Source organism: Pungitius pungitius, chromosome 1, assembly GCF_949316345.1.
Source record: "Pungitius pungitius chromosome 1, fPunPun2.1, whole genome shotgun sequence".
NCBI lineage: Eukaryota > Metazoa > Chordata > Actinopteri > Perciformes > Gasterosteidae > Pungitius > Pungitius pungitius.
The window spans coordinates 30,548,444-30,559,165 of NC_084900.1; the positions used below are offsets into that span (position 1 = coordinate 30,548,444).

A 10,722-nucleotide genomic window follows, 5' to 3' on the forward strand; every position below is an offset into this window, starting at 1 on the left:
CGCACGGCACATGTCAACCAAGCCAGCATGTTCCAGCCTTCCCTTTCTTCAAAAATCCCCGTTTTAATCATTTTACAATATCAAGTTTGTTCTTGAAAATAACCCTGATGTGCTGTCAGAGAAACTGAATTACTTTAACAATCACTCTAAAAATCAGGCTTTAAATTCTGCATTTATGGCCGTATAAAATAAAAAAAATGACACTCATGATGTCCTACACACAGCTTACACACTCCAACACAGAGCAAAATGCTCTATAAATACAGCGTGGAGGTACGTTGATCGTGTAAAGTAGGCGGATTAACTGGAACCAGGTCAGAGCAAAGGCAGAGCATCCTCTAGGTCTTTTCCTATTTAGCTGCTTTTTCTCTACTTTCTTTCTCTTGCTGGTGTTTTTTAAGCTGTTTTTTGTTGAGGTAGACTGGAATGGTTTTCTCCCCCAACCCCAAACAATCCTGCTCCCCACAGACACTTGTTCTCCGTAACAAGTCTCTTCAAAGGCGGACAGAGACCGCTCAGTATTTCTGAGGGTGTTGAATTTTGTGAGCAGATTATCAATCAAGGAAGCTGATGTGTTCATTTCCAGTCAATGCTAGTGTGTATGTAAGGTATTTTAATGTACAAACAAAAAAACAAACAAGCATGCATGCAACGGCAATTTTTTTCAATTCATCAGCAATAAAACTGTTTGCATTTTGAGCGAAACCACCAATAGCGGTGCTGCGGCAGATATTTTACATTTATTACAACATTTAAGTACCTATTTATACATACATTTACATATTCCTTTTCTTAAATTCTGCCTGCGGTGCCTCGACTGGACTGCTCTGTAGGATCATCTGGCATAAAGTGAAATAACATATTAAGTAATAAGTCAAAGACACTATGACTCAGCATTTCCATCAGAGACAATGCATCGGGAAAAGATTTCTGTTATGGATCGCTAAATGCATTTAACCATTCAAGGGAATCCTTCTGTGATAACACCAAGTGAAAAAGGCAGAGAGGAAAGAGAAAAAGCCAAAAGGTCAGGAATTGGGGATGTGTGGAAGGCTCGGAGGAGGACAAGGTGGAGAATCAGACAACAATTCTAATTCAGTGTGGAAATGTGACCTTGTGTTGAACCACCACAAGTATTAAACTTGTCGATCCCGAGAGAGAAATAAATATACATGAAAGAGGAGAAAGATGAGCGAGAGAGACTGAGAGAATGTGTGTCTGCAGAGCATCCTTCACCTGTAGCGGGCCGAAATCTTGGCTTGCATAATGCGATGGGAGGATAAAGTCTGCTTTATGACCAGCTAAGCCAATAAATCCGGCTTAATTTTGACCTCTTTTTCTTTCCCCCATTTATCTCCTCTTTCTCTGTGGTTCACTTTGCTACAGAGCGGATAGATAGTTTGAGCCGTTGAACTCTCTACAGCCCCGAAAACCCGTCCTAATCCTCATTTCTGTCTTGGCTTTTTTGAAGCAACGTCGCCGCAGCAGTAAGGCCTACATTCATCCACTGAACCCCTCCATGCGTTAAAACCAAAGAGGAAACAGTGGAGAACCGTGACACTTGGCGCTTCCCCGCTGGTCCAATGATAAAAGCATTTCAAGTGTACCTTATTATCCCCGCAGTTTATTTGCTTGTGTCTATCTCCTTCAATACTAACCATTTCCTCTTATGCAAATTCCCTTCCATAATTGCTTTCAATTAAAAATGCTGCGCTGCAGATGTCCTCAGCTTGCCTTAGCGATATCATATTGTCCTTCTGGGGAACGGCTTCCAGAAGTTGAGGGGTTGCAGTTTTGGCAGCCGTCGTTATGATGCGACGGGGAGCCCCAGTTGAAGGCCTGATAAAGCAGTGGCTTGTTGGATGGGGCGTTACGTAAGCAGGGATGTAGCCGGGGCTGGTTGAGGAAGAACAAATGATAATATCCAAATGATGAATATAACGGGGACTAATTAAAACGTATCTATTTAAATCTGCTTTAAACCTGCGATGCTGGTTACATATGTTTCTTACCCTAGTAAAGTCATTTGTTGGCCTTATTCATGTTGTTGGTGTTTCTGTTTTTGCCATGTAAAGTCCCTTTTGTCCCTCTTAAAGCCCCACACAAAATACATGTATTAATATTATTATCATAAACACTTGACGCTTGATGCATAGTTACTTCTGCTTTTAATTGATTGATTTTAATGTCGTCATTATGACAGTAATCACAATTGCACTAATTTATGTGTGTAGTATTTATAGGTTTCGTTTGCCTTTTTATCTGATCTGTCCTAGCTACTCTTTGATGGCCCAGAATCTAACCTAGTTTTTGCCAAACTTTTTTTGCTGAACTCAAAGAATCAGTGAGCCAGGGCAGCCGAGAGCTCCAAATATAGCTTGGTTCAGTCTGGACCAGCATGAGGAAAAACCCCAATTAACAGGTGAGTGGACTCAGATAACATGAACTTGGGCCAGATGGAGTAGCCTGGCCTTCACAGGTCTATTTGCAGGAAGACAAACTATGCCAGGATAGTTTCACTGTCTCCTCTTCCTGTTTACAATTCCTCCCCATAACAAAAGGCAACTGCAGTCATTCGCACAACAGATTAATGCCACAGACAATTAAGGACAGCTTGAGGAAAGATGACTAAAATAGGCACAAGGAAGCAAGTGATGGCCTGAGAGGAAAGAGAAAGTTGACACGGTCTAAGAAATAAAACATTACGAAAGTGGAAAAGGGAACAGGGATGGGAACATGGACACATGACAGATGAGGACGTGGAGACAGGGAGGACAGCATCTACAGGGTCTAGTAGTGGAGGCCGGTTTAATGAGGTACTCTCGACCTCCATTGGCTTTCTTTGCCTCTAATCTATCTTGTCTTTCTGTTCCCTCTTTGTGTCTCTGTCACTTCCACTCCCTCTGTGCTCCCCCCCCCCCTCTCTCTCTCTTACACCAGATGTAAGTGCGGATGGGATAACTCATTATTAATTCATCGTTCCTCCCCACATGTATTTACAAGGCCTTGAAAACTGGTTGATTCAGTATCCTGCAACAAAGTGAAGCAAAAGAGCTCATCTTTTTTTCTTATTGCACTCAGCAGGTTTTGAAAATGAAGTCTGACAGCATTGAGCTAAGGTTAGCAATCAATAGCCACATTTTCTTTTCCATCTGTCAAGTAAACACTAGGCAGAAATTTGAAAAGCTGTGAACACATTCAGCGCAAATGACATGCAGGGGGGAATAAATAGATTCTACAAATTCCAAACAAAGCTACACATGTCTGATAGTGTGGGAATTTCATTGAATTTCGTTTCATTCTCCATTAGTTTGCCCAAAAGTCATTGGAAACATATTGCAACACTCGAAGCAGAGCTGTGACTCTGGAACGCAACACATGCTCACCTTTGCATTACAGTGAATTGTGGTGTGAGTGCAACGATTTGATGAGAATCTTAAACCCGCCTCAACTGTGAGAATTTCACGAGTTTCATTCCTCCCTCGCTGTGTTGAGAATTTAATTCATTGCTTTAATAAAGGTTCATAGTTTTGTGGTTCTTCTATTGTTCTTCTCTGGTTTTATTGGCCAGAAGCAAACCATTAAAACAAACACAATTACCGTGCGTGTGTTTTTGTGTGCAAGAGAGTCACTGATGTCCCTGTGTGTTAGTGGAATAACAAATGCTGATGTTATTTCGTGGCCTCATCTCTGAAATATTATAAACGAATTAATTTGGCTGAAGTTCAGCTAATACATTTTGGCAGTGACCTTGATCTTGGATTTCTGCCATTGTAAATGTTTTGAAGCTTTGAATATGCAACTATGACAATGTAGAGCAAAATATTGTAGTTTCCAAATGCAATTCTGCTACACGATTGACTTAAAATGAATTTTCTAAGTGTTAAACTGTTACAATAGCTATTAACTGTAACTAATAACTACATCTGGCAAAATAGGAAGAGTAATAAAAGCTCCTCCGATGGTTGAAATGATGAAATGAAGTACCGTCCTTTATGAACGCTGGGTTGCTTGCAAACATTACTTTCCAGATCGTGCAAGAGTGTGTTGCTGTGCCATAGAAAGGTCTATGGACAAGGTCATTTTCACCTACCGTAAAAAGGGACCAATATTTACTCACTATGCAACAAAAGAATGTTGATAATCTGTGTTCAGGTTCCATTCTGCCATCGGAGTGAAGGGATTCACAAGCTGCTGCTGGTTTTCTAAAGGAAGTGGTGAAACCTACGTAACATGGATTCAGGAAATCATCATCTTTCAGGATTTCATCTGGTATCAGAAATGCATGTGCACAGTGTACCTCCTAAATCCAACTGATATTTTCAATTTCCTATTGGTCTTTTATGAATCACACTTCTACACAAGTGTAGTGGAATCCCTGGTCTCTGTTGATGGGGAAAGATTCTGCTACAAATCTACAAATCTAGAGCCTCTCACATTGATTATGTTCATGCAAGTCATTCAGCACATCAATCTGAAGTAATGGTCTGGTAAATTATGCCATAAACTGGTTTCATGCTAATTATGAATATGTCATGATTTGGGGCTTGCTGCATAATGCACACCAATAATAGCCTATATTGGTGGGGTAAATAATCATTTGTATTTAAGTCTTTGATGACACCACACGTTCATTCTCAGCTTCTATCGTATTAACCTTGTATTCCAGCTAGCTTCTATTTTCTTACTGAATTGCCAGATCTTTCTATTTTCTGTGGTCCATTTGTGGTGTTTGTTTTTTCACTCCTGCTTGCTGATTGCTTAGAGTAGATCTATTTCAAATTTGCCTTGAAAAGATAAGATGAAAAATAAATGATTTATTTGAAGCTTAACGGTGTGCTTTGTGCTCTGAAGGAAATGAAATGTCTGACATACTGACTTGCTTTTTTTAAACCTTAAGTAGCATCACCTTTACTGAGTCAGTTTTAGGACCTTTTACGCCTCCATAAGCAGCAACTTTATACTTACATTTAATGTGCACTATGCTAGGAAACAATTTCATCATTACTGACGTGGCTACTGTTGCACTGCAACTCTGTACATTTGAAACCACCAGATTTAAAAGTAGTATATTCCCAACAGCATATTTTTTATAAAAATTAAAAAAATAATTCTTGCTTTATTCTCATATTCTACTGAAAATAGATAATCAGACAGACTGACTGCCAGACAGATGGATGGACGGATACAAAGATAGACAGACAAATGGATGCACGGATAGACAGGTAGACAGACAGATGGATAGATGGACAGATAATTAAGACAGAAAGCATGTTGGCGGGTTCACCAGGGAACAGAGGGGGCTCAGATGGCACAGACGGAGCAGATGAGATGTGTAGTGTGAGAGCAGGAAGGCAGAAGATGAGCAAGGAGGACAGGACATGAGATACCTCCGGCATCCAACTCAGTTAAGGGAAATATACAAACATATGCTGTGTGTGCAGTGCATTCTGAAGCTCATGTTTATGTAACACAGGCCATGTGTGTGGAAATGACCGCGGAGCGGTTTGGATTGGTTTGGATTGTACACGTGGCTCCGCTGACTCCTTTGGCCCAACAGCTACTTTTGTGTGCCTCTTCATCCTCTCCACCGTAAGTCTTTCAGCTTGGACAACATTTGCCAAATCTTTGCTAACATCAGCATTATCTCATGAGCCTCGTGTGCACATACAATGTCATTACTTGACACCAAATATTGCAATGGGGAGGAAACACTGCGTCACACCGAAGAGAGGGTTGAAAAGTCCCGTTGATTGATCAACGCACATCTTAATATCTTACAGCCATCGTACGTAAACTATCCCGGCCTCTGTGCTGGTGTGATAATCAAAAGCTCTTTCATAGTGCTCAGTTAGGGAGTCACTGTCTTGTCCTGGTTGAGGAGTGCAAGGTCAGAGGGCCAAGCAGAAAGTGTCAACCAGGCAGACACAGATCTGAAAAGGATAGGAGAAAAAGGACCAGGCACCATCCAACACTCACTCACGTTTGTTATGTTGACATTGACGTTAGGAGACCACACATTGCATGTGATTGGGTTTTGTTTTGGCGGCGAGAGGACCTGCTCCTCCTCAATGCCAGTTTAGGTCCAATAGAAATCTTTCCTCCTATATCTAACAAAAATGATAAAACATGATGTTCTTCCTGATGTTAGCCAGTTGTTCTTCTGGCCTGCGGGCCGACAGAGCTGCTCCTGCCTTTGCAAACGCAGCGCTTTTACTTGACCTGTGATCTGACAAATTAATCTCCCAGGACGAGAGAAGTCGTACGGCTGAATTTGTGCAGAATAACCCCAAACGGGCTTCCAATGTTTGAACACGTTCGTTCTTTCAGGTGGACATTGTGATTGCAGATTGCAGCAACACCTTTTTTTTCTCGTGCCTCAGCAGAAGAATCTCAGAGGGAAACATCCTCATTCAACGACAGAAGAACCAGAGGCTGTTTACACATCCACTGTTACTTTAACAGCCATTTGTGGTGTTGCATTACATTGTAATGGGATATTGATGTGCACCATTGCACCAGTATCTGCACAAAAGCTTTCCATTTATCAAATGATAAATCTGCAAAGGTGCCCCTTCCTCTTGGTCAGGGCCGCATATACTGCACCCTCTTTCTCTCTGACGTTAAAAACAATCTTATCAATAGCCAATATGTTCCAGTCCATGTTCCTGTTTTGTTCTAAAAAGTACATTTCCTTCAACCTCTCTGTTCAGACTGCAGTGAGTCAACTCAGAGAAATCTGTGGGCTGATCAATACCACCAATGTTACTGTACACATCAGCATCACTTCTCCTCACAATCCTCATTCCTTCTTCTGCTTTGCCTTCATAAAGTCATTATTTGCACCCTTCTTCTCATGAATCAGTGTTGGGTAATCAATAGACGTGTAGCAGTCAGAGCTATTCTATGTAATTGAGTTCAAGCCATGGAAATGTGAAAAGGCACTCTAAGATCTTGACTACGACAGTGTCAGCGTTTTTCTATTTGCAGAATAAAAGCCCTTGGACCATGACATACTGTGTCTTTCCCCAAACCTAATTTGAAATTTATAGCTTTGTCAGATATCTAAAAATTGGACAGGCGACCAAACAAATGTGATAAAGTCATGGCGGGGATGCAGTAAAAAAACAAGCCGATTTCAGTTGTGGCTCCATTGTATTCCTAAAAAAAAAAAAACATAAGTAAGTTATTATTCTACTAAGAGGATTTACATCTCAATTTCATTTTCTTATATAATTAATTCTCCAAATGTTTCTAAGTGCACATCATTGATCATTAAGCTGAAAATCTCCAATAAAGGAAGCCCAGACTTTAAAAAGGCTTTACTATGTGTATGATTGCTACTCTGTAACGTGAGTTGCCTTTTCGATTTGCTCAAAAAGAGCACGTTGGCGATTACAAAAACATGGCGTGCATGCGCACACACACACACACACACACGATTGAACATCACCTTCCTAAAGCCGAATGTGTTCGGTTTGCATGTTGTGTCGGCTTGTGGTTGTCTGGTTTGTCCAGAGATCTTCAAGTAGGGCATTTTTTATAGCTTTAATGTTTGCACTCAACGGCACACAAATCATTTGAAAGCCTTTTGTCCTTTAGGCTGCAGCCTTTTCCCAAGCTCTCAAAATGAGATGAGTTGAAACATAAAGCTTACAGATTGACTTGAAGGACCTCAAAGGGATAGATAGCTAGATGGATAAATAGATAGATAGATAGATAGATAGATAGATAGATAGATAGATAGATAGATAGATAGATAGATAGATAGATAGATAGATAGATAGATAGATAGATAGATAGATAGATAGATAGATAGATAGATAGAAAGATAGATAGATAGATAGACAGACAGACAGATAGTTGGATAGATGTGGATGTTTCTAAGGAGCAGGCTGTGCAGGTAACACATAGATTAATTCCGTTGAAACCATCATGTGATATATTGCATGTGAGGCTGACAGCTCAGCAGCCAGGTGTGAACTATGAGAGAAATGCGGTCTGATAGAAGGTTCTTTGCACCGTTGTTTCTGAAATGTAGAGCAAGCTTTTCTTCCCCATCTGTGTTTTCTTTACTCATTTCTTTCTCTCTCTTGCCCCCTTTGGTCATCCCTGTAGCCTATTTTTGTCTGACACTTTGTTTTCCTTCTTAGTTCAGCAATCTACGCTCGACTTTCTGGGATGTTGCCTTTTCTAACTGTTGCTCTCCTTGTTCATCAAAACGACAATCATTTAAAACAAGTTAATGAGGCCAGTAGGCAGTGGACTCTTCAAAAAAAAAAAAAAATATATATATATATATATATATATATATATAAAATTTGTTGTGGCTTTGATAGACACTTAATCTCTTTTGTATTTTAATAACTCCATCTCTTTCAACATTGTAGCACATCAGTTGTTCCAAATGTCCTTTTTTTAACCTATCAAAATAATCCTGAATTCAATATGGTGACCCAATATGGAGGAGTAAAGCGGCTGGTAATAATAACCAGGGAATACCTGAAAAAGACCACACTAAATGCTTCTTCGCTGAATCTGACAGCAGAGAATCCGTTACAGTGCAAACAGTAACTCTGTTATGAAACTTCTCAATAGGACATAACGACTGCACTGTGTTTCATTGTTAAATGTCATGAGGAGAGGTTACAAATTTTAAAAAAGAAAAGAAAAAAAAAACATTTCACTCAAGGCTGAGTGTCTATTTCCAAAATATCTTCTTTCTGCAATGATAAACAGGTAGCCTGTATTTTAAAGCAAATAAAAAAAAAACTGCAGCCAAATCACTTCGCCCCGATCGCCCCATTTACGCGTAGGCAAACACTTACGCACTTCAAAATTCAACAAGTCCGTTGCCCGCATATATTATAACAGATTGTTTATAACAGATCGTTGAAGGGGAAACTTGCTGTTGGCAGGAAAATCACTTTTCTTTAGCTTTCTCTCGTGCGAGTGACGATGAGCTGTTCGCTGCAGCGGGTTTACGCGCGTTACAGCGCGCATCAGCATGGCTCAAACCCTCTATCATCTCTCTTTTTTTTGTCCACTGCTCTCAGCGGGGATTAAATCCAGTTGTTGGACCAAACGAACGGACCACGCTTAGAGATTTTACATCGTGTCTTACCTTGAGTTGTCGCGGCTTGGCGAAGTGTGGGTGCGTGTGTTCGCAGCCCCCTTATCCAACAAATGGAAACTCTGGTCTCACCTGGTAGCCGACCTGGACTCGGGGAAGGAGAATCGACTGACAATAATAACGGTCCTTCGCTTATGGGGGGGAGGGTCAGAGAAGGGATTTGACCGAAGCTCCTGTTCTGGCACGACTGTCTGCTCCTCGGTGAGAATTAGTTTGCTTGTTTCTGGCCGCCGCCCTCCCTCCCACTCACTCACTCACTGTGTCCCACCAATGAGAAATAGATAATCTTTCATCTCTCCCCCCCCTTTCTCTCTCACACACACACACCCTCTATCCTTCCCTCTCCATCTCTCTATGTCTGTGCCTAGCAGGTGGGCATATTTGAATAATGAGGTCCTTATTAAAGGCGGCTGGAGGCCCAAATTTATTTGGCTCAACTAGACTGTCTGTCTGTGTGTCTGTCAGAGAAGTTCATCTAGCTGGCAGGCAGGGGATTGGGAGTGGTTGGGATTACACCGTGGGATTATAACCTCAACGATCACCGTTTCATCTCACTTGATGCACACGGATGGACAATAACATCAATCTTTGTCAGATATGCACTCGAAAAAGACAAGAAGAAATGAGAGGAAACTGTTCTCCTCTTGAAACCAATGCTACATGTGAAATCCAGGCTACCAGCGGGGCGTGCGGGGCTGAGAGGGTCACCCAGATGAAATGTTTCATGGGTGAGCGAGTGCTTGTGGATATGCAACGTGTGTGATCATTAATGCATCGACACGGCCAAGTCGGTGTACTTTATGCCTGCATGCCGACAGATGGCTACTGTAATGACGCAGGACCTATAACTACTGGGCTTCCACGTGTCTACGTGAGGTTGCATGCCTGTGCATATGCTTGTTAGTTGATTGTGTGTGTGTGTATGTATGTGAGAAGTCTCTGTGTTTAAGACACAGAGAGAGATTCTGATGCAGAGGCAACTGATATCTATTTCCTGCTCTAGCAGCCTTCCATCCACACACACACACACACACACACACACACACACACACACACACACACACATACACACACACACACACACACACACACACACACACCACAGGCATTCACAAGAGACCTTGAGTCTGCTGCAGCTTTTTTATAAGCTGAAAAAAACCTTTGTTAGTGTGTGTTTTTGTCTGCGAGATGAAGCTAGAAATCATGAAGATATGGGCATAAAGTCTCATCAGTCATTTCATGCGGCTGTGTAAGTTTTACCCACCATTACACTGCACGTTTACTGTAAGCAACATTAACATCACATTAACATTGACAATCCACACGCTTTATGTTTGCACTGTATTATTTCGCCACAGTAATGTAGTGTGTGGTAAAAGTACAATAGAAAAGTCTCAACACACAAAGCAGCATGATGCTATGCTATACTTAAGGCAGTACGTGAATATACAAGTTACTCTTTGACCTCTCTGGTATTCGACTGATCAAACAGCTCGCACGGCCATCAAGTAGTGGTCGTGTGTCTTCTCCATTCCTCCAGGTCGGACCATAAAGGCAAGACAGCACCAGGGGAGATTTTCTAACTGGCA

General features: G+C 41.3%; 1 protein-coding gene across 2 annotated transcripts in view; it reads right to left on the reverse strand.

Annotated features, from left to right (window-relative positions):
• Nucleotides 1-9,447, reverse strand: part of camkvl (CaM kinase-like vesicle-associated, like) — a 31,979-nt gene extending 22,532 nt beyond the window's left edge. The window contains exon 1 of one of the 2 annotated variants that reach the window (XM_062564772.1): nucleotides 9,206-9,447. The gene's annotated coding sequence lies outside the window, so the exon portion shown is untranslated. Of the gene's footprint in view, nucleotides 1-9,124 lie in introns of both variants that reach the window. The other variant, XM_062564771.1, reaches the window with a different exon arrangement.
• Between the last annotated feature and the right edge of the window lie 1,275 nt (nucleotides 9,448-10,722).